The following is a 23,375-nucleotide window of genomic DNA, read 5'->3' on the forward strand; positions in this document are numbered from 1 at the left end:
GCAAATAGCTGAAGAAGATAGAGAGGAATGGAGGACCAGAACAGAGGCAAATCCTCCAGCTGAGAGAAAGAAGTGATGTGGAAGTCCTGCAGCCGTGCCACTAAGCCCCCACTGCAGATTAAACTGTATAGAAGTGAGGAGGGGCAGGGAGCAAGGGGAGAAGAGGGGAGGGGAGGGGAGGGGAGGGAACAGGGTGGGGTGGGGGGTAGATAGAGAGAGAGAGAAAAAAAGAAAGAGAAAGGGCTGAAAGAACTGCAGAGGGGAAAATAAGACTTTGTGGTCTGGCGCCAGTTTGCTATGTTAAACTGTCATGCGTGCCATGGGGATAGAGGATGGAGGAGAGCGGGTGCTGCACAAGTGAGGGGGAGACAGAAACATGGGACAAGGGGAAAGAAGACAGAGACAGACATGGAAGTGGACTGAGAGTCTGCTGAGGTGGGAAACTCTTAGATCCTTGAGAAGGAGAAGCATGTTTGCCTCAGATTATATGCCTGTGTGTGTGTGTGCTGGTATAAGTGGTTTGGTTGGAAAATGGAATTGTTGTGGTGGTGCCTGGCTCCTTCAAAGTGTCTCCCTCTGATTGGAGGGAGGTGGGGTGGTGATGAAGGATCGCCTCCCCACCCCTCCACCCTCCCACAATCACTGTCTCTCATGCCATCTATGAATCAATACTTCTCTGGGTCTCACAATATTCGTCCGCTCCTCATTACTAAAATTCCAACATTAGCCACACACGTAAAACTAAATATGCAAATGGGATGTCTTTGTTACGGAATAGTGAGCAGAGCGTGAAAAAAAACACTGCTACTGCAAACACACACAACTTCTAAACAAAAACAGGAAACAACAAAACAGTTTTGTACTGTAAAAAGACAAGACAGAGAGAGCGAGAGAGACAGGGCGAGCTACAGAAACAGAGGAGCCAGAGCAGATGAAGCGAGGAAAATCTCAAGTTAAATTTTTAATATCTCACCATATGCTCTTCTCCACAGGTGAAGACATCGTTGCTATTAATTAGCAATTCACAACCTGTATTTGGGTGCATGATAGATAGATGAGAAAAGAGAGAGAGGGACGAAGGCATAGTGAAGCAAAGGATGAAGAAAAAGTGACCAAAAGGGTGTAATATGAACAAACAAACAGAGAGATGAGAGAAATCCCAGATATAGATTAGATGTCGGAGAGGTATAGGCATGTGGGGTAAATCTAGAGGTCACAGAGAGAAAAAGACAGGAATGCCGAGACACGGGCGAACCGACAGACAGATGATAGGGAGACAGATTGGACCTGTCCCCTCCCGACTGCCAGGTAAATCAATAGCACGGCTGTGCATCTTCCACTAATCTCGCTGCTCGTCTATACTCCTGTTTGCTCCACATCCTTTCCCATTTGCAAGAAGCAACACAGCTGGATCCTGGCTAATGGTAACTGAAGCAGCAACCTCTGCCTTCTCTGCCCTGACTGTTTACAGCCTGTTTTTTGATTTCCCCACAAGGCTGTCTCTCAAAATAGCCTCTTTGAAAACCTTTACATCCACTGTTTGATTCTTGAGAAGCACCCATAAATTTACTGTTACCGCTGTGGATAAAAAAATACAAAAAAAAGTAAAAAAAAGAACAGACGTTCTATTTTCTTCTGCGTGATCAACACCAAAAGTTTTGATGGTGAGACTTTTTACACAGTGAAGTTTTTCTTTCTGGCTTGGCAGAGTTGTTTGTTTGGAGCAAGACAAGCTGACCCATGCAGGCAGCGACCGGCCTCTGCTGACCTGCCTGTGTCTTCCTGGTTTAGACTGCATTGGCCTGGTCTGTGGGAACCAAAGTCACAGTCACTATAATTACCAACCCAACAACATAACATCCCTGACCTTTCTGTCACCTCCCCTAACCTGACCCAGCCCTCAGGCCAATGACACAACACTTACAACATCTATACACATACATGTGCAGGCAGAGTGCCATACATTTGTGTGCAGAGAAATGTAGAAAAGCGCTGACAACACACACAGACACACACACACACACACACACACACACACACAGCTGCATGGCTCTGCAGACATTGGCATCCATCACCTCTTGTGAAACTTAATCTCTCTGAGAGGAGGAACAGCTGCAGTGGCACGCACGCATGCACGTACACACACACCGTATACACACCATACTGAGAGATCAGCTGGGGTAACGTACTTGTCACAGACTGGCATATGACAAGGCACCTCTGACCTGGGAGTAGCCAGCTAGCTTCATAAAACAGTCCACTTACATCTACACAGTGTAGCAGAAGCATGGGGGGGGGGGGGGGGGGTGAATTCACCATTAATGCACATTAGATGAGGAAATGTATGATAACATTTGTAAACGTGTCAATTTTTACATTTCACTCTGGAAACACAACATCATATGTGGCCTCACTGCAGCTTTTTGAATGAAAGCGTTGTGAAAGGAAACTATATTCACATAGACATGAACCGACTTTGCTTCCTCCCTCTATAGTTTCCCTTGCACCTTAATTGCTGTTTAAGTACTCGCATGATTGATTGTGAGGTCTGTAATGCTGCTATAATGTTTGAGCAAGACTGCTGACTACTGTTGAATACACTCACTCACACACACAAATGCACAGTGATCGGTACATTACGGCACATTACAGTCAATGAGTGATAGCCGTGCATGGCGTGAAAAAAAGAAATATAAATGTCATGCATCAGAAACTACAGCGTGGCTCTCAAGAATAAACAATCATCTCACAGGTGAAGCGAGATAAGATCATACGCGCATGATGTGCCTCATCAACTCTAATCAAAAAAATGTTCTAATTGAGTCAAACTCTTCATAATATGTCTAATTTAATAAACAAGCCAAGAGAGAAAACCACCCCTGTAATCCACTAAAATGTTGAGGTTTTGCATGAATCAACAAACACTCAGAATAGACTGAACCAGCTTGACATCTATTAAAAAAATACATTTTGTGTGTGTGTGTGTGCGCATCATTAAATGTCCATTCAGCCTACTGTGTGTGTGAGTGTGAGTGAGTGTGTTGGTGGCAGTCGTGAGAAAATACCTCTGAGCATGTTTGGAGGGGGAGCACCAAACCCCAGGCAGCAAGCATTTTATATATATATATATATATATATGTATATTTGTGGACTCATTTCAACAGTCGCCATGTAGAGAAGAACCGCGATAATGTCACAGTACAGCCTCCACATTTGACAAGGATGTCAAATAAGAACACACCTGTATGTTCCGGTGTGACACCACAGCAAATAAAGATCGTGGGCTACTGTACTATCATCACGAAGCCACTGCAGATAATAATAATAAAAAGATATTGATCAGGTTACATTAGGATCAATACGAACTCATAATTGACTGCTGACACGCTCTAAATCCTAGATGAGTCCATTATGGACTGAATCCACAAACCAAGCACAAGCGACCACCTGAAATACAACAACATTCCGCGGAGGTGTCACTCATCTGGGACTCACATCTGAGGGAATTCGCGCTGAAGCGTTGTTTGGGCTCTGCAACGGGAGCATTAGAATAAGTTAACGCTCAGCAGGGTACGTCAACAACAACAAAAACTACACACGCGCGCGCGCGCACACAAACACACACATACATACACAAAAGAAGAGGAGATGCTCTCACCATATCAGCATCCCGCCCGGCGCCGTCGCTGGAAAAAAACTCACAATGTGAATAGATTCAAGCTCTCCGTCCTTCTGCCGGTATTACATCCACCGTGGCTGCAGCCGCTCTGCCCAAATAATCCCGCACCGCGCGTCTTTTCTCTCTCTCTCTCTCTCTCTCTCTCTCTCTCTCTCTCTCTCTCTCTCTCTCTCTCTCTCTCTCTCTCTCTCTCTCAATCACACTCTCTCGCTCCAATTATTCCCTACCCAGCCTGGACGAACGACTCACCGAGGCAGCTGCTAAATCGCCGGTGTGTTGACTGCTGCTGGAGGGAAGTTGGGGCACATTTAAAGATGCAGACGCCGCGCGCAATCTACAAGACATTAATTTGGGGGAGTCCACAGGGCTGCGTTTTCCTTTGTCATCTCTCTCTCTCTCTCTCTCTCTCTCTCTCTCTCTCTCTCTCTCTCTCCCCTTCGACAACCAAATTAGGAGGTGGAGAAATGTTTGGGATGGAAAAGGAACGCCGAATAGCTGGAGTTTGAGCCATGTGGTCACATGTCGTATTCACAGTGAATATTTCTTCAGATCTGAAATCGCTTAAGTAGACAAATAAGATAACTCTTAATTTATGTGAGAAGATGGTTATCTGTTAAAGGGCGGATTAAATATGGAGGGGTCCAAATGGGAGTCCATCCACTTTAAAAACCATTTCCCACGTGACCTTTCTATTTAAAAAAATGTTCATATTTAGTTGATTGAGTTCATGGTGATGACTCCAAGATAGCGAGTGTGCCTCCACTTCATTTTGCCTCGATGAGTTTGCAATTAAAATACTGTAGCATCCAAGGAGGAAAACTGACCAGAAGCTACTGGGAGACAGAACATGACCATTATTATATTCTCTTTATTATAAGTACCCCCCCCCCCCCCAAAAAAAAAGTAAAAATAGGTCTTTGATTCACAAATCCATGTCCTGGAACTTGTCTTTCAAAGTAACCATGATTGTTACATTCTGGTGGTTGATTGGCAGAACCAAATGTTAATAAAGAGCAGCAGGTTAGCAGGAAGGTAGAAACCAAAGGAACAAACTTGGTGTCAGGCAACAACACAAGTGACTAAACTGAGAAACAACAGTGAAATAAACTGGCTGAATGGAGGCGATAATTACAGGCATAAAGTACAGACAAAACAGACGACCTGAGAATGGCTGCTGGAGACAGCCAGACTCAAATAGAAGCTCAGCTAATGAAACAAGAGGAGACAGGTGTGCAGGGAAGGAGCTGATTGGATAAGAAATGCTGCGACTTATTAACTAACAAGACACAGGTGCCGGAAGCAGACAGGAAGACCAACAAACCCAGATGCAGATGTGAAGAGAATTTCAAAAATAAAACAGGAACTGTAAATTCATTTATTTCACCAGGAGAACATTGACTGACCTTGATCATTTTAGTTTGCCACACTAATATTCAGTTTGTATTTCCAGTTAAACTTATTACATAATAAGTGTATAAAGATGAGTGCTACAGTTACCTACAAAAATTAGCTTACCTTACAGCAATGCTACCAATTTTCTTTCCTTTCTGGAGTTCAAAATGAAACATTGCTTTCCCCCGAATGAAAATTCAAGTTAGTGATAATCTTTCCATTGATCAACCAGACTTTCTATTGCATGACGATTTCCCTTTAGGAAACCAGTGATTTTTACAAAAGCAGAGACTGTCAACCTGCCCGCTAAGACACCGCTGTGGGGCTGCACCCGGCAGTGCTTCCTGCAGTCTCCCCCCAGTGAGAGGATGGAGGTCTCCCTCCTGAAGCCACGGACGGTCCATTCTACCTCACAGCACTCTACACCTTCTACCGCCGCCACTGACCAACCTCTGACCACAGACTACCACCTCAACTCGAGGGTTGTGTGTGGGTGCAAATAAGCAAACTGAAATGAATTAGGCCCAGGAAGAGACAGCTCTGCTATATTACCATCTAGCAGGCTGCCTGAAAGGATTTTTTATTTTAACATACACTGGGGGAACGAGACTCATCCAAAGAAAGTGTGCTGATCCTGCTGTTAGTTGTTCGACTGTCTTCTTACTATGTAAAAACTACAATTTCATTAGAGATTAAATACTTCTCAACAGAGGTTCCTCACCAGGATAAAAATGACCCTGAGGCTTCATCATAGAGGGGGGCAATCACACGCACATTAGACCCCATTGATCAGCTGATATTTTTGCTCTAGTGTCTTTAATGTAGCCTGGACATAGAGCCAGCAGTTTCACAAGTCTCCTATCAGAGCACCAAGACAAACCATCTGTACTTACAGGAGGTAAGACAAGAGGGTTCAGTTGAAATTTAATGAGAAAAATAAAGGGAAAACCCCCAGCAAAACCTAATATTAGAAATAGAAGTACCACAGAGAAACAGTCATTAAAGTTTTCCTCTATAAAATATAATAATATAAGTTATTTGATCCCAACTCCTTTTGTGTTGCACAAACAGCGTTCAAACATGCAGGTCCTTAAACATTTAATTTCATATAGGCTTAGTTGTTTTCTTCAAGTTGTCCCATTTCTTATTTTGGGGCATCACTGTACACTCAAGGGGGTCATACTGTACAATTTGTTAGAAATTGTGTGACGTGTGGCTGTATTGAACTGATATACCAGCAGAATTCAGATAGCAGCTCCCTCAGCGTGGTTAAAAGAAAACTAAGTCGTTACTTTAGCCTGAGGATTTACCCTCTGCTGCTCTTTTTTTTGGACGCACTTGTTTTAATTTACTGTATTTTATATGTTTTATTTCATTTTAATTTAAAAAAAAATATTTCATTTTAATTTCTGTCTTATGACTTCCATTCCAGCTTGAATCTCTTATCAGTGTTTAAACGTGTTTTTAAAAGATATCTTTCATAGAAAAGCAGTCGGAGCTGCAATTTTTGATTGAAAGTGCTATACAAATAAAGTTTTTAATATTTTATTTGAGTGAATGACAGCACAAGTGGCAGAAGAAGACTTTTATGAGGGGGCATAGGGGGGTTGCCGAGGCTTAAGGTGGGTCCTGAGCTTATCAGTTGCTTTCTTGGATTGATTTCCAGGCCAAACGTGATCATACCTGGCAAAATTGGGGCTTATGAATTTAAAATGTCAATCAATAAAATGCCAATCAATGAAATGCTGATTAAGAAAGACCATGTTAAAATGTCGGAGAACACCCCTGTCTCCATCCCAGGACAGCTTACAGCTGCTTGAGACACTGGGGACAATAGACTTTGACATTTGTAGCCTGTAAACGTTTTGCAATGACTTTGTGAGGTGATAAAGTTTCCACTGAGAGTCAGGCCAGAGATGTCTCCATCAAAGACAAGGAGTCAGTAAAAGAGGGGTAAATGAAAGACAGATTTATAACCCATTCACTCACTCACTCACACACACACACACACACACACACACACACACACACACACACACACACACACACACACACACACACAGAATTATCTGGGTGTGCTGACCTAGAACACCAAACACAATCAGTGGTGCAGCAGATTCCCATCAGCACAATGTAAATGAGATGGAGGGGCATAAACGTGCTTTTGTTGCAGAAACTCTTCAGCTCAGTGGGTACAAGAAAACACAACCTCAAGCTTGGGACACACATGCATGCACACACACTAAAGCATGGAAGACCTCACACACCATAGACAGACAGCAGGGCTTCGGGGCCAATTAAATGGCTGCTATGGGGTATCACGACCATACCATCTGAAGAGACGATGTCTGAACCAAGAACATCCCATTGTTTAAAGGTCCTGGATCCAAACAGAGGGATGCCTTTTTTGGTTTTGGAGTTGAATCCCAGAATTTCTCCATTTATCAGCACGCTAGCTGCACTGCTAATGCTAGCCGTCTAAACCTGCATGACGTTATGGTTTAGGTAGCTAAAGTTTGACAGCGTCAGTTGAACGCTGTAATCCTGCTCTGACAGTGAGGAACTCATATCTCCAGGTCTGACAAGCTATCAAAACACTGAATCCAAAAACTCAGATTACAACTCTTTCTCTCACACACACACACACACACACACACACACACACACACACACACACACACACACACACACACACACACACACACACACACACACACACACACACACACACACACAGGGGAGTGTGACTTCATTCTTTGCTCAGGAGTTCATTACTGCACGAGAAAAAAAAAACCCTCAAACAATACTCTTGAAAAAAAAGAAAAAAGGTTCATCAGTGGCACTGACAGATATGCTAGCCCACGAGTACAGTAGGTGCCGTTTGTCCATCTGAAACATTCCAATGTGAGTGATAACAACTGATACGAGAGCCGTTTCAGGGATGATGACATCCAAAGACAGGAACTAAAGAGTGCATGTAAAAATGGATGACAGCTCCCTACAAGTGAGCCCAAACGAGCTCGGTGGCCCTCTTAATTAGCTGCCATTTAGAAAAATCCAAAGATGGTTTCCGTCATTTTTGGATGTTCTGCTGATGTATGCTCAAGTGTTCATTTTCTGATCTGTGTGACTATTTCATGCTATGAAAGGGTGTGTGATGTCATGTATGTGCTCTTGGTGAAATCCAGGTTGAGTCATTTGAGTTTGTGAAGTGTATGCTAGAACCTCGAGAGGAGATACTGTATAACACTAACTAGCCTAGCCGTGAGAATCTGTTCAAGACACCTAAAAGTAATCCAGTCAGTTAAGTGATCATTTACAAATGAATTGTATGGAACCTCCACAGACAGCTCCAAATGACATCACCAGCCCAAGATGGCAGCCCCCATATCCAGGACATAGAGGGATGCTCATATGAAGGTAAAATACACACACATACACAACTGAGCTATACAGCTTCAGTCACACACACAAGCACTCAAAAGATAAAGACTCAGCACATGGGAGATAAGGGCTTTGCTATCAAGATAACTTCACCGGCTAAAAAAGGAGTCTAGAGTAGTATTTGTTGGGCCGCAGCTTCCCGCTCACACACTCCTGCTACCTGCAAAGACAGATTGTACACATTCAAAATACTTCTGGTACTGTTGATTAGGTTGCATAGAATATTTTCTTGCCTCACACCTCCGCACAATAAACCCATGCATATCTTTATTACCATCTAGCAGCTGCCTAGATATTCAAGTGGTTCACTGATAAATATGTATGGATATCATGGGTTCAGTATTCAGCAGTTACGCACAATTGAACGCGTTCTCTATATGAAAACACGTAACTCTCCTCACACACGTTCACCGGAGTTCTCGCACACCCAGCAGGCACGCTACGCATCCTGTCAACCGACAGTTGATCACTTTTTAATGTTTTGTTTTGTTTTTTAGGTCATGCATGAACTCGGCTTCAGCACAGCACTCTTTACCATCCCAGCTCATTACATCTACCTCCTCTAAGCTTGCATCCAGACACACGCTTGGGTGCCTGAATGAGTTCAAAGTAAAACTTTATTGGAAATTCTGTCTGAAACTGGGTTGACAATTTCAAGTCTCTTTTACTGAAAAATGAGCTGTTTTGATTTCTATTTTTGATGGGATAAACACAACACGTTAAAGTTTTCTTGATTTTTCAACCTACGGGAATGAAACTTTTTTTTAATGAAAAATAGAGGAAACTGTCTTCAGACAGTCAAATTTGACTGAAGAAATATGTAACGGACGTCAAATTTCATCAACCAGTGAATTTTATAACTTTGAAAAGTTAAGAGTTCTTGGAAAAGTGTTTTTGACCTGACGGTGACACTAAAATACAGGCTTACCTCCGGTTCTTGTGTCTATTTAGTAAAATGTGGTGGTAATTTGTACGCAACTCTAAAATTATTGAAGCCCGCATTCCATTTGGCTGTGCCGCTGGGCAACATATACAGTACGAGCCTCAAATATGGAACCTGTTCTAATCTACTGTACATGACTGCAGCCACTAGAGAGGGAGAAAGTCTCCAGGAATAATAGAACTAATTAGATATTTTTCATCATTTTGAATCTAATACATTGAAAACCTTTGAGTATTGGACTTTTAATCAGATTAAATATATACTGTGTATTATATATATATATATATATATATATATATATATATATGTAGATAATAAAGAGAATCAAATAACAATATGTTAAACAAAATGCTTAAACCCACTAAAGAGACTCAGCAGACTCACCTTGAAAGTTCAGCTCATGACTTACGAGGTAGTGTAGAGAAGCGGCCTGTTAAAGCCGTGACATTTCATTTAATGCCTCTAATCTCAGCATCATGGCAAGCTGCTGCACCACCCACTCGCAGTCACAAACCCGCCCCAATCATTCATTGTTAATGACTTATAACCCCCCTGACAAAGCTTCGGCCCCCCCGATACCCATGAAAACACTTGACCCCCCACCCCATAGGAACATGTAACAACATTCACTGCAAGTTCTAAGTGTGATGACCTCATGTTAAACACACTTTTTTCTGTGTGGATTTTCTTTGGATGCAGACAAACGATTCAATTTTATTTCATCCTCTCTTTTGGCTTGAACCTGACAGATGCCCGTTCTTCCCTCTATTTGGTTTTCTAACCATTAGAGACTTGACTCTTATTACAGAAAGCACCTTTTCTTGTTGCACCTGAACAACTGAAACTGTCAAAGAGGGAGACAGTAATGCAGCTTACAAAGAAGGCATAAGCAGTCAAGAGTGTAAGAGGGGAGCCAGCAGTGATCCGTTATCTATCATTTACACTTTAAGAATACAACAACATTTTTTATCTCCCAATTCCCTCTACACTTCGTTTTTACTTTTACGGCTTTTTTCTGCCGTTCAGTTGCTAAAAGGCACTTATATTCTCGTAAACATGATTTGACTCTGACAATAGCAGCCATTCTTTGGCTTTGCTGTGGGAAAAAAAATGAATAACTTTTTACATCTCTGAAATAATCAATTTACTGAAACCAGTGCTGAAATGAGTTATTTTATGTAACTGTGAAAATGTTCATTTCCTCAAATTAATTTGAGCAAATACAAGATGAGCTCGGCTGGTCTGAATTATACGTTACAGGCTGAGAATATTAAGCAGTGTGACGGAGACACTCGGGGACATGCTGTGATATGTACTTTAATCATGCACAAGAGATGGATCCTTTGTGCTCTACAAAAGGCAGGTAAGTATGACTCTGCAGAGTGTGTGTGTGTGTGTGTGTGTGTGTGTGTGTGTGTGTGTGAGTGTGAGTGTGAGTGTGTGTGTGTGCATGCTTGTGAAAGAGTGAAAATAAGAGAGTGACAAGAGGAAAGAAAGAACACATGAGCTGGCAAGCTCAGTTCTATAGAGGCTTTTATTAAAAACTATGAAGGGAGTATAGAGTGATGAACATCCAGCACTGCTCTTTTCACATTGAGGAAATTGCATTTGGCAATATTGAGCTGGCTGGTGAGATGAAGGACACAACTCCTCCTCCTCCTCCTCACACACACACACATGCACGTTATGCACGTTTTTATGGTGGCACCTATTAGCAATAGAGAAAGGAGCATATTTACAGAGTCAAAGCTGCATGCGCACACACACACACGCACACACACACGCACACACACACACGCACACACACACACGCACACACACACACACACACACAATCAAGCACACGCGCAAGCACACATAGCATCTAATTTAGTCTGTGGGCATGGACTGGATGAGCACTCCCGACTATTGAGGGAGCGGAAATGAGAATTGGTGCAAACAAGTAGAGAGAGAGAGCGAGAAAGAGAGAGAGAGAGAGAGGAGGAAGTGATAGAGAGAGAGAATACATAAGTGAGGGGGGTTAATGAAATAAAATGAGTGAGATAAAGGGAAAGAGCATAAAAGAGAGATTGTGAAAGTAGAGGGAGACATCCTCCATTTGCACCATGCACTGGTTATTTTAAGGCTCTTGCTGATGCAGCTACAATTCACCCCGGCGTGAAAAAAGACATCAGGATTATTTAAAGAAAATCATTATTTTGGAGTTTCGAGCGATTGGAGTCATCAGGTTCCATGGCAAGCAGACACACCATTAACCAGGGCTGCTGACTTCATCAAAATGAGTGACGAGTGACAAGCTAAGCAGCTATCATATTAGCGAAGAACAGCAAGAATGCATTGTATAGTGCAGCAGATTCTCCCGACGTGTGCTTAACCCCCGAGAATGTAAAATGAGAAGCACTGAGGGTATAATAAGTACATAACAAGGATACTTTATTAAAGTTATACCAGTGTGCAGACATCTCAAATGTCAGAATGCATGAATTGTTAAAAAGCACACAAACATGATTCATGGACGGCAAATACACACACAAACCCATAAAAATGCTTGCAGAACAGTTGTTATGTTTACATAAATGCAACTTACACTACAAAGAGAGCTGCCAGCTACAGATTGGACTAGCAATTACCTCTATACACAGAGCAACGAACACAGATAGCGATAATAATAAAATAAAATCACACAATTTGAGACACACACACACATTAACACATACACGGGTCATGGAAAAAATGGCTGTCACACTGTGATTGGTTCTTGCTGCCGAGGGCGAAGCCACAATAGCCAATTATCTGTTATTATACACCACAGCAGTGGTCTGTGTGTGTGTGTGTGTGTGTGTGTGTGTGTGTGTATGTGTGTCGTAGTAGGAGTGATTTGCAAATTGCTGGTTATATATTTCAGCATGCTGAAAAAAGGGAGGAGAGATGCAGATGAGGACGGAGGCGGAGGTAGGGGGAGGTTTAAGGAAACACGCAGTGTGAATTCAAAGGGAATTGAAGAGAATGATTATATTTGACAGTTGTAGAGAAGATGGGATAATGGGGAGCCGCAGACCTCCAGTGAGTTGCGTGCTGATGACAGATGCCTGGTGACCAACATGGGCTTGCCACAGCCAAACCGAAGGCGTAGATGGTCACAGATTGAGCCTCTCAGTCAGTGTTTGACTAGTGTTCCATCATGTGTGAGTGCCTGAGCTTTGACCATCTCGCGGCAAGATTTTTTTAAGCACCACATGACAATGTCTGCTGTGTGCGTATTGATTTTCATTCAGGCGCCAACGTCACCCAAGTGGCCTGTCACATCTGCGCCGATCCAAAGCTTTCAGTGACGGCCAATCAACAACGGAGAGGTGGACTCTTTCTCGTGTATTTCAGGATTTTTCGTGCATAACCCTACAGTAGTCCAACAGCGCGACTGATCAGCGCACCTGCAGAAACGCCTGCAGCAAGAGCCTCAAGAAAGACGTCAGACATCCTTTTTACTGTCAGTGTAAACTTGCTATGGACAAAGTTGAGTTTTGAAGCAGAAAAAAACTCCTCGCTATGAATTGGCAGTTAAGGACTGTGTGCCAAAGGCAGAGCACCTGCAAAACACTGGCGGATCCCGGTCATTTGTCACCCCTGTGTATTAAACCATGCTCGGGTCTTCACAGTTGTGATAATGCAGCTTTTTCCTCTCTTTTTTTCTGCAGCTTTTTCATAACTGTTGGCACCACAGATTGCAGGTTTCGAAAGTGTCCTCATTCAGGTCTCAATCAAAATGATCCTTCTAAAGATCCATACACCAAAACGTCTGCAAATGCTGCAACATCCAGCCAAAAACACCTAGTTTGTACCCTGAAACCAGACATTCTACTCTTATTGGTCGTTGTTTGTCAGCCAGATCCACGTCCTATGCTTGCTACCATGAGCCGTAGTCTAGGTTGAGAGAAAGACTTTAAACCCTAAACTCACCTACAGAAGCAGTCCCCCACCTGCTCTTCAGGCAGCCCTCCCTCCTTTTTGTCACAGTTATCTCCAGTAAGACGAGACATCATGTGGCTTCGGAAACCTTGATGTCTGTCTCCATCAGACACGTGATGGAATTTTCGGCTGCTTCTCCAGACTGACTCATCTCATGGAAAGAACACCAATGGAGCAGTTCTTGGGTCTTGTTTTTCAGCCGCTCTCACCTCCTTGACAAACACACTGTAGCCTGGGCTTATTAGTAATGGTCCTCAGGACCTCAAGGACCTCTTCCGATCCCGCTTAAGGGTCTCTGTCTTGAAAAACAGGAGACCTCTAACAGATGGCTTGTGATATTCTGTTGCCGTTTTACCAAATCAAAAAGGACAAAGAATGCCATTTGTAGAATATTTTTTCATCTTCTGATCTTCCACTATGGTCATGGGGACTTCATAAATGAGCAGCAAACTCTCCTCCAAAGGTCGTGTCAATTAAAGTTAGTCGTATTAACCAGTATAAGTTACAGAATTATTTAGTTGCTTCAAAACACAGTGTGAATGATTAGCAATGAAGAGGGGACAGATGGTTGTCAATTCAATTTACAAATCAGTGGCTGGAGATTCTTGAAGTCTATTCCCACCGATATGTTTCCCTCACTAACTGCTTTAAGCTACAGACATCTAAGAATATCTTGGCGTGACAGTTCTGTTCATCCCTGCAAACTCCGAATGTCACATTTTATCAGCTTGGCACTTCAAAGCAGGAGCAAGTAAAATGAATTTCTTCATATTTGTAAGTTTGTTTATATATATACATATATATATATATATATATATATATGTATATATATATGTATATATATATAAAGGTATTTTTTAATTGTTGTTTTGGTAGTTTTTATAATTTTTACCAGGTTTAGAGACTTTTGTATTGCCTTCAGTACAACAGTACAGTAGAAGTAGAGAAGTACAGTAGAACAGAATTTTTGTTAGTGGTGTGCAAAGTGATGAAAAAAAAAGACAAAAATAATGATTAAAAAAATGAATAATCACTCAGGAAAGAAACCTTGCAGTGAACAGCTTTTCTTTCAATACGTCCCAAAAGAAATGGTTTTAATATTGATGCTGAGAACTGTATTCAGAGCAACAAAGAGACTATAACCATAACCTGCTGTCGATTTCTTTTTTTAAATGTGGAATTTAGATTGCGTGCATCACATGCACAAATCCAGTCACATCCATTATACTGAAGAGGAGAAAAGCTATCAGAAAATGTCAGCACATACAAATGAAAATATCTGTTAATGACAAAAAGAGGTTACACACCTCAGCAGCATTTCTCCGATGATTTTTTTTTCTCCCTGTTTTTATTTTATTTTGTCAGATTTTCAGAGTTGCGATTTTGTTAGACAAGAAGAGGAAACATTGCCCCTCCCAGGCATCTACTGTCACATCATTTTAGTTTTCTAGCCAGTATTCTGAACCATACAGGATGGACTTGAAGTCACTGTCATATAGTCGCTGAAATGCTTACACTTGAAATGATTTGAGAAAATGCACCCTGGGCTTTTCCCAATCAGGACGTCCTTCTGTATCGCGATGTCCTTGGTGATAAGACTGTTTAAATGGCAGAAGACCTTCACAAACACAAGCTGATCAACAGTGAATAACAATGCCGCTGGAGGTGATGTGTCAGGCATGACTTGAGGATCTGTTTGCATCCATCCACTTTCTATACCGATTATCAGTTAAGGGTCGTGGGGGAGCCTATCCCAGCTGACATTGGGTGAGAGGCGGGGTTCACCCTGGATGGGTCACCAGTCCATCACAGGGCCATCAGGAGCAATTGCTTGCTCAAGGACACTTTGACATGCTCTCCGGGGGAGGTGAGGATCCAACTAGCGACCCTCCGGTTGCTGGACGGCCACTCTACCTCTGAGCCATGCTGCCCCCCTCTTTGCATCTAATAAATATATATTCAAGGTCTCTGTCTGTGTGTGTGCACCCCAGAGATGTCTCGGAAGGATTTTTGGCTCAGCTGTGACTTCCATTCTAGCACGCAGATCGCGCAGGTTGAACTTAAGGTTGTTATTTATTTTTAAACGTTCTTTGTCCTCTATTGTAAAGAGCACCGATGATGTTTACCACTACACACACACACACATATATAAATGTATATATATATATATTATATAGATAAATTTTGGATTATTGGATGATCATCCCTGTCTCTCTAAAGAACACTTGATAGAATTGTTTAAAAGTTGCCAAAAACATCCACTGTGACTCAAGGGTGACCTGAAAAGTTTTTGGAGGTCAAAGGTCAAGGCCACTGTCAACTCATGACCATCACCAAATATGATATTTCAAAAATTCCCAACGTAAATTTCATCACATCTGAGGCAAATGGCCACTACACATAATTATCTTAAGGCAGGTGCAGACTGTATTGTCTGTTTGAACACGTCAGCGGTTAAAATCTGAAATTCACCAGTTGAAAAGACTCGTTTGTAGACTGGAAACGATATCAACCAGGCTGCAGTTTACTGAGTTAAAGCTCAACACACACTTTCCAGTTTCATTAAAAGCCACACATCCGATGCAGTTTTCCTAGTTTGTCACATGTTTAAAAGTACAAATATGACTAACACAGCTTATCGTTTCTGGTACAACGTCAGATATCCCTGCCAGAGATAAATACGTCAAGATTGTCTTCCCTTGTATTATCTGCTATTGTAAAAATCTTATAAGCTCAGGCTTTAAAAGTTGACTCTAATTGTTTGTCTAGGTCGTTCAATGGAAAATTGAAATCCATGCACATCAAAAAGACACTTTATCAGCCGCAGATAAAAATCTTCATAGCTTTCAGTTGCTTTCCTTTGTAGTCCAGTAATTGATTGCTTAAGCTTCTTTGATGCCCCATTGAACTGTCTTCCCATTCAAACTTGAATTCTCGGTGTCACTGACGCATGAAGGGAAATCATCAAACCATCCACCTCAGAATTAATCCATCTGACTGTACATTCTTAATACACAAGCAGTGTGTATGTTTATGAGCTATGACACTGATCTGTCTCTGCCTGTTTTACAGCTACAGTATGCTTCCATAATCCCCATCCTAATCCACTGCCAGTGTGTGTGTGTGTGTGTGTGTGTATATGCTAGCTTTATGTTTATGTGTGTGTGAGGCATGTTATTGAAGCGTTTGACTTTCAGAGGGCCTCTCTTTCCCACGCCTTCTACTCTATATGTAATACCACAGATAGGCCTCCAGTTATCCGCTGCTATTCCATCGAACCACTCAACACAATGGCCCAGACAAAATCACTCTGCACTCGCGCTGTCAATTCCTCCATTACTGTTTCAGTCAACAGAATAAACTCAGGGAAAATTGAATGGTTATGGGTAATATGACTTTAAATGAGCTGATGAAACGGGCGCAGGGATGATAGGAGGGTGGGCTGACTGGGGTTGACATGAATATGTGTAACTAAACATAAACCAGCGGAACAATAAACAAAAGTTAGGTCCCTCTTTTCTTTTTGCCATGAATTTATTATAATGAGAAGAATGAATTTAAAATTCATCGCTGATGGAAAAGTAGCTTTGAATCTGTAGTCCTAAAGTTATTTGGAAATGTGTGGAGTTCCTCCCTGCACACTATCTGTAACGCAAAATATTGTTTTGTTTATCCTTTTTTTTTTTTGTTCCATAATCTTGATTTGTTTTTCCTCTCAACATTGTGTACTTTGAAGAGCTTTAGCTCCGAATATACGCTCCTGGAACCTCACACGGGGTCATCGTCGAGATGATAACTGTGGTAGGGAAGCAGGGAAAAAAAACAATAGTTTTGACTACTCACACAAATATTCAAGTTAAATTGTTTGGACTCTCTAATCCCTGCTTTCCAGGGAATTTAATCATTCCAATAAGGCCTCAACAAAAAGGTTGCTACTCCCACTCCCACCACTGTTACTACGACAACAACTACTACTACTACTACTTCTGCTACAGTACTTTGATATATTAAGGAAATGGTGCTGTCGATTAATTTTCTTAATTGCGACTGATCTCTCCAAATTCTCAATCACATACGAGTTAGCACGTGTAGCTTGAAGGTCGTGGCTCAAATGTGTAGAACTCTTGTGACAGTGAAATGCCGCTCGACACACAATGGATATTACTTTTGCTCTGGTTGTCCGCTCGGGTTTTAAAGGTAAACAAATCATTCAAAATTCAAGTGGTGTGTTTTTTATCCCTCACTGCGCATGACTAACTCCTTTTATACTTTTTGTACACGGCCACAGGGTAAGTTAGGACTGTACTGTGGCTTCCAGCTTGGGCAGGCAACTAAGGGTGCAGAGATGGGACAAAAGAGCATACAATTGAAAGCAGTTTTTGAAATAAAATCCATTATGTTCTAACTTAAGATACTGAGCCGCTAATTGTTCCTGATGGCCCTGCGATGTACTGGCGACCCATCCAGGGTGAACCCCGCCTCCCACCCAATGTCAGCCCCCACAACCCTTCCCGGATAAGTGGTACAGACAATGTTCTGACTTTAAGCACACTGCAACTGACGTGTTGATGCTGACAGCCCAAATACATACCAAACATTCTTAAATATTTCCTTATATTATCAAAAAATAAATATTTTTTAAAATATTTTTCACTAGAAAGTAGAGGCAGGAAGGAAAAGGAAAGGAGATGTGTAACAAAGGTCTCCAGACTCAAAACAGGACTGTTTTCATGACATGATTTCAACCACTATAGGGCACAAAGACAGACCACAGTGTCAGTCTGGTGTAATAACAGGGTCCTTCAATGTGGACATGTCAATAAAAAATATTTAATATCAGGTCAAGGTGAAGAGAGACACCTGGACATCCAGAGACAGAGAGAGAGAGAGAGAGAGAGAGAGAGAAAGAAAGAAAGACAGAAAGAAGAGACCATGTTGGGCATTGACCAGCTCTCAGTGGTTAAGAACGGTGCTTGATGATAGAGCGAGTGCGGACTACAAGGTTGATGAGCGGGACCCTCAGCAATGATAATCTCATTAGCACTGTACTGCATGTTAAGCTCCCTACTAATGACTGATGTGTGTGTGTGTGTGTGTGTGTGTGTGTGTGTGTGTGTGTGTGTGTGTGTGTGTGGGTGCCTGAGCCCTTTCCTGGACCATCCCAATTATTATCAGATGTGACTCACGTGAGGGTAATTACGGCATCTGAGACAGTGGGAACAAGGCTACGAATGACCCAGAAATCTACAGGCTAATGAAGCGATAAGACTGGCTGACACACACACACACACACACACACACACACACACACACACACACACACACACACACACACACACACACACACACACTTTCTCTCCCGCTAATACTCACCTCACACAGAGCAACACACAGGCAGAGCAGGAGAAGGAAAGAGACAGTCAAAAAGACAGAAAGGGGGAACAATGTTTCCCTCAGACTGCATTAGAGAGAGTGGAGAGATTTGGGAGGAGCTGTCAAGAGACACCCTGTCAGGCGGCTTCAAGCTCAGCCTTCTTCCAAGTATGAACTAATCTGGCTGCTCTCTGTTCGCTGTCATATCTGGCCATGGCTCCGCAGCACTGTGGTCCGCTTCCACAGGCGTGGATTAAGCTCGGCTACCCGAGACTAAATTCTCTATTGAAGAATCATCTAGGTGTAATCCCTGTGTGAAGCCAGCCCTGTATGGTACAGCACATTATATCTCCCACAATGACTATTATACACAACAGGCTGCACATTCTAGAGATACAGCAGACAACCGTGTGAAAGGTTTGCTGTGTATTGGCAGCAAAGCCTCAGGGGCTGCTTCAAATTGTTATGTAAATTGAAATTGGTTCACTTCAGGTTACCTCACGGGAGCACGTCAGCTAATTCAGAGTTCTGGTGGGATGTTTTTCACCTCAGTGATTAAGAAATTAAAAATTTAATACACCCTGTTTCTTTAATAATCCTATCTCCTAGTTTTGACATTTGCATTAATATTTAATTTTTTTTTTCTATTTGATCCTTTTCAAAAGCATTATGGGGGAGAAGAAAAGTATGTCAAAGCATTAAACCCATAGAACAGTACACACACAGACACACACACACACACACACACACACACACACACACACAAACCAAGGTCACAAGAACAAATGCGGTTGTCAAATAAAAAGGAGACAATAAATGGATGTAGAAGCAGACACTCAAATACTTTCCAACCTGAAATAATAAATTAAATAAATAAACTAGATGAAACAGCTAATCAGTTCTTAAAAATTAAATGACTGACCAAAGCAAAAGATGACATTTGCTGAAAAAAAAAGTAGCGATGCGCAGGTTTGATTGTGGGGGAAGCAGCAGTCACTACGGACGGATCAAATCCTACAAAAGTTTTCTGTTACTGGCAAAGAAAAGACTCGGTCAACATGTGTTTTAGGAATTTATTTGTTAACCTGGACCTGGCAACGAAAAATGAAACAAAGGGAAAAAAACAAATCCAGACGCTTCCGTACAGAAGTGAAGGGTCTCTAAATGATTCGATGAGTGGGAGCAGCACCAGCATTATAGTCACCAGATCTCAACTCAGGTCAACATTTCAGAACGATTTTGGACTTTTAGGACAGAGCTTTATATCAATTAACAGAATATCTTTTGGAAGATGATGATCATCCCTCCAGTAGAGACTCACCCAGGAGTAGAAGCTTTTCTGGTGCCTCATGGTGGCTCAAAATCTTCGTGAGACACTTAATTATTATCTTTTATTCATCTCATGTCTGTAAATCTCTCTTTCCAATGAGACAAAACATTTGAAGGTCCTCTGAGACACAGTAATGCTAACGACATCAGCTTCAAGTCACACAGCAGAAGATTCTGCTGCAAACACTAACGCGGCATTGAATAACTTGTAACACTTTGATATCCTGATTACATTTACAGCTGGTGCATGCAATCATTTGCAGAGAACGAGGTCGGACCACTTCGCCCAGCTCATCCTCCTCTCATTTACATCAGCAAAAAAAAAGCTGCATCTTTGTCAATTTTCTTCTCTGTGTCTTTTTAAAATTTTCTCTTGTTCCGCTATTCAGAGAATGATCTGGACATTAGGGGACAGTGACATGGAGAGGTGAAGTACCTCCTGCATGAGGCCTGGATGTCAAAAATATCCATCCATCCATCCATCCATCCATCCATCCATCCATCCATCCATCCATCCATCCATCCATACCGTTAGGGGTCGCAGGGGGGATGGAGCCTATCCCAGTGCTTCTGGGCGAGAGGCGGGGTTCACCCTGGAGGGGTCTCCCGTCCATCACAGGGCCAACACATAGAGACAGACAACCATTCACACTCACAGTCACACCTACGGTCAATTTAGAGTATCAATCAGCCTTGTCCTCTCTTGATGTCTTTGGACTGTGAGAGGAAGCTGGAGTACCAGCTTCCTCTCACAGTCCAAAGACATCCAGTACTGTACCAGTACAACCCACAGAGGAACAGGGAGAACATGGAGACTCCGCACAGAAAGATCCTGTGCTGGAGCCGGGACTCGAACCCTGAACCTTCTTGCTGGGAGGTGACAGTGCTGACCACTGCACCACTGTGCCACCCATGTCAAAACTACTTCTACTATATTTCTCCACAACTGCAGTCAGCTACCCAGAGCAGACACACACTTGGCATCCATCCTAGATAAGAGGGTAGTGGTGACATCATCATACTTGTTGTTAGTTGATTGACAACACATTTGCCTTTACACTGGTGTTCAGTGGTTACATTTACACCTGTACTTCCATGTTGTAAAGCACCATCTAGTTACAATCTAAACCTGATGCATGGGTCTAAAATCCACCTCAGAAGATCTATTCTATCCTGGAAAGGCCCTCCCCAGCTTTTAATTCCTTGTGACCCATTACACGACAGACGCGTATCTGATGCTGCTGATAACAAATGTCAATAAATTTTTAGCAATTGAATTAAAAATACTTTTCTGTAGCTTGTAGCTGCTTCATTAATGTGACAATTTCAGTGATAAGTGATACAGAGTACGACCCACTCACGGTGTTGGTCTGCGAAGCAGCACAGGTTACCCTAAACCCACGCTGCAGTCATCCCAGGTTCCCTATCGCTCCAGCATAGACACAACATACAGCAAATATGTGTGTGTATGTGTGTGTGTGAGAGTGTGTGTTTTCATGATTGACTGCACATTTGAGTGGGTTATCTTGATCAAATTCCCAATTACACGGAAGAGCATCTCTTCAATATTGTGCTTTTTGTGGAAATACACAAACAAACAAGAAATAATCGCCACACAAAGACACCCACTCACACACATAAAAAACCAACATTCACATACACAGACAAACACCATTACACACATATACACACACACATAGGCCGGAGGCACCAGGCACTTAATTTCCTATTCCACCCACTCTCCTCATCCTCGGCACCCTCATATTCCACTCTGGCCTCCCCAGCACTCACAGTCTCTATAGCAACCTCACACACAGCTCCTGGCAGCCAGAGGGCTAATCATGTCGTTACAACATCTGTCAGAAAACAGCAAGAGACACACCTCAGACATGGATACAATACTGATGACCACGCGGACTCACAAAAATCACATCACTGCATCTCAACTAAAGTTATTACCCTCCAGCTGCTGTTTGTGTGGGTCCAACAAAGTACATCTGAACCCACAAGTATAGTTTGCAAACTTGGTAGGACACACACACACACACACACACACACACACACACACACACACACACACACACACGCACGAACACACCCACAACCCCACACTGAAAGAAGCAGACAAGTTTCTCACCTTTACTCATGGTTCATCCTGGTGTATGAAGTTTAAAAGTGGGAGCTGAAATAGAACAGAACATAATTTTTCATGTGAGTTTGAACTGTCTGCACACTTGATCCATCAACACAACCCCATATTGTTTTTCCAATGTTTTTTTTTTTCTCGGCCAGGAAGAATCATTTGCCTGAAAAGCTGTCTTGGATGAGACAGAGAGATAAATGAAGGGATGCCTGGCGCTGCACTAGCTGGCAAATTGGGCCAATCAATTCTAACACAGAAACATGCCTGCTGGGTATGTTGCTCTGCTGCCACCTTTGGAGCAGATCTTGAACTGCAAAAAGTCTCAGGGCATTGACCTTAACACAATGTGTTTTAAAGGAGGTCTGAGAGGATTTTTTTTTTTTTTTTTGCTGCACTAGCTAGTTTGAGACCTGCTCTGTTCCACATACTGTCTGACTGCAAATGATATTCTTCTGATAACATGCAACTTTCCTCTACACGGTGCATGTCACTCCCACCGAAGCACTGCGCTCGCCTCGCTATAGTCTGTGCATCATCTAACAATTCTTTCAAAGAGTTTGATGAAGTCTATTTTTGTCTTTTTGTTTTTTTTTGTTTTATTTGAAGTTCCCTGGTTTGCAACCAAAATGAGTCACACACAACTCAAACTCAAGCCAGCCTGAGAAAAAGGAAAGTGCCACTCGCAAAATACACACCCTGACACGCACACACACACACACACACACACACACACACACACACCTGGGTGCACACGCACGTACGCACACACACGGACACACACACACAGACACACACACACACAGACAGAGCCTACATGTAGCCTTTGCATCTTTTAACAAACCAAAGAGGGGTGAGCGAATGCTTTATATTTAGAATGGTGACGCTATGCAAACTTGAGCACTAACATGAGAAGAAAGCTCAGCGATGCATTGGAGAGTTACATATTCAATAATGTATCAGAGGCAGCATTTTAAAAACAGCTGAGGTTCGCCTCTCTGTCTTGTCCTGTCTGCCCGTCTGTCTCTTTGCATGCCTTTCTTCAAGTCTGTCCACCCGGCGGTAGCAGATTTGCCATTCCTGTGGGGAGATGATGTTTGGTTAAACTT

At 42.4% G+C, this 23,375-nt stretch overlaps 1 protein-coding gene across 17 annotated transcripts in view; it reads right to left on the reverse strand.

Annotated features, from left to right (window-relative positions):
* The window catches only part of ptprdb (protein tyrosine phosphatase receptor type Db), a 162,315-nt gene that overhangs the window by 93,545 nt on the left and 45,395 nt on the right, over positions 1–23,375 (reverse strand). For 14 of the 17 annotated variants that reach the window (XM_086211380.1, XM_086211377.1, XM_086211385.1 and 11 more), the window contains exon 5: positions 22,264–22,308. The gene's annotated coding sequence lies outside the window, so the exon portion shown is untranslated. Of the gene's footprint in view, positions 1–3,658; positions 3,792–3,928; positions 4,012–22,263; positions 22,309–23,375 lie in introns of those variants that run through there. The other 3 variants (XM_086211371.1, XM_086211373.1, XM_086211372.1) reach the window with 3 other exon arrangements.

Source organism: Aulostomus chinensis, chromosome 8 (assembly GCF_037954235.1).
Source record: "Aulostomus chinensis isolate RoL2024-O1b breed Wild chromosome 8, RoL_Achi_v1.0, whole genome shotgun sequence".
NCBI lineage: Eukaryota > Metazoa > Chordata > Actinopteri > Syngnathiformes > Aulostomidae > Aulostomus > Aulostomus chinensis.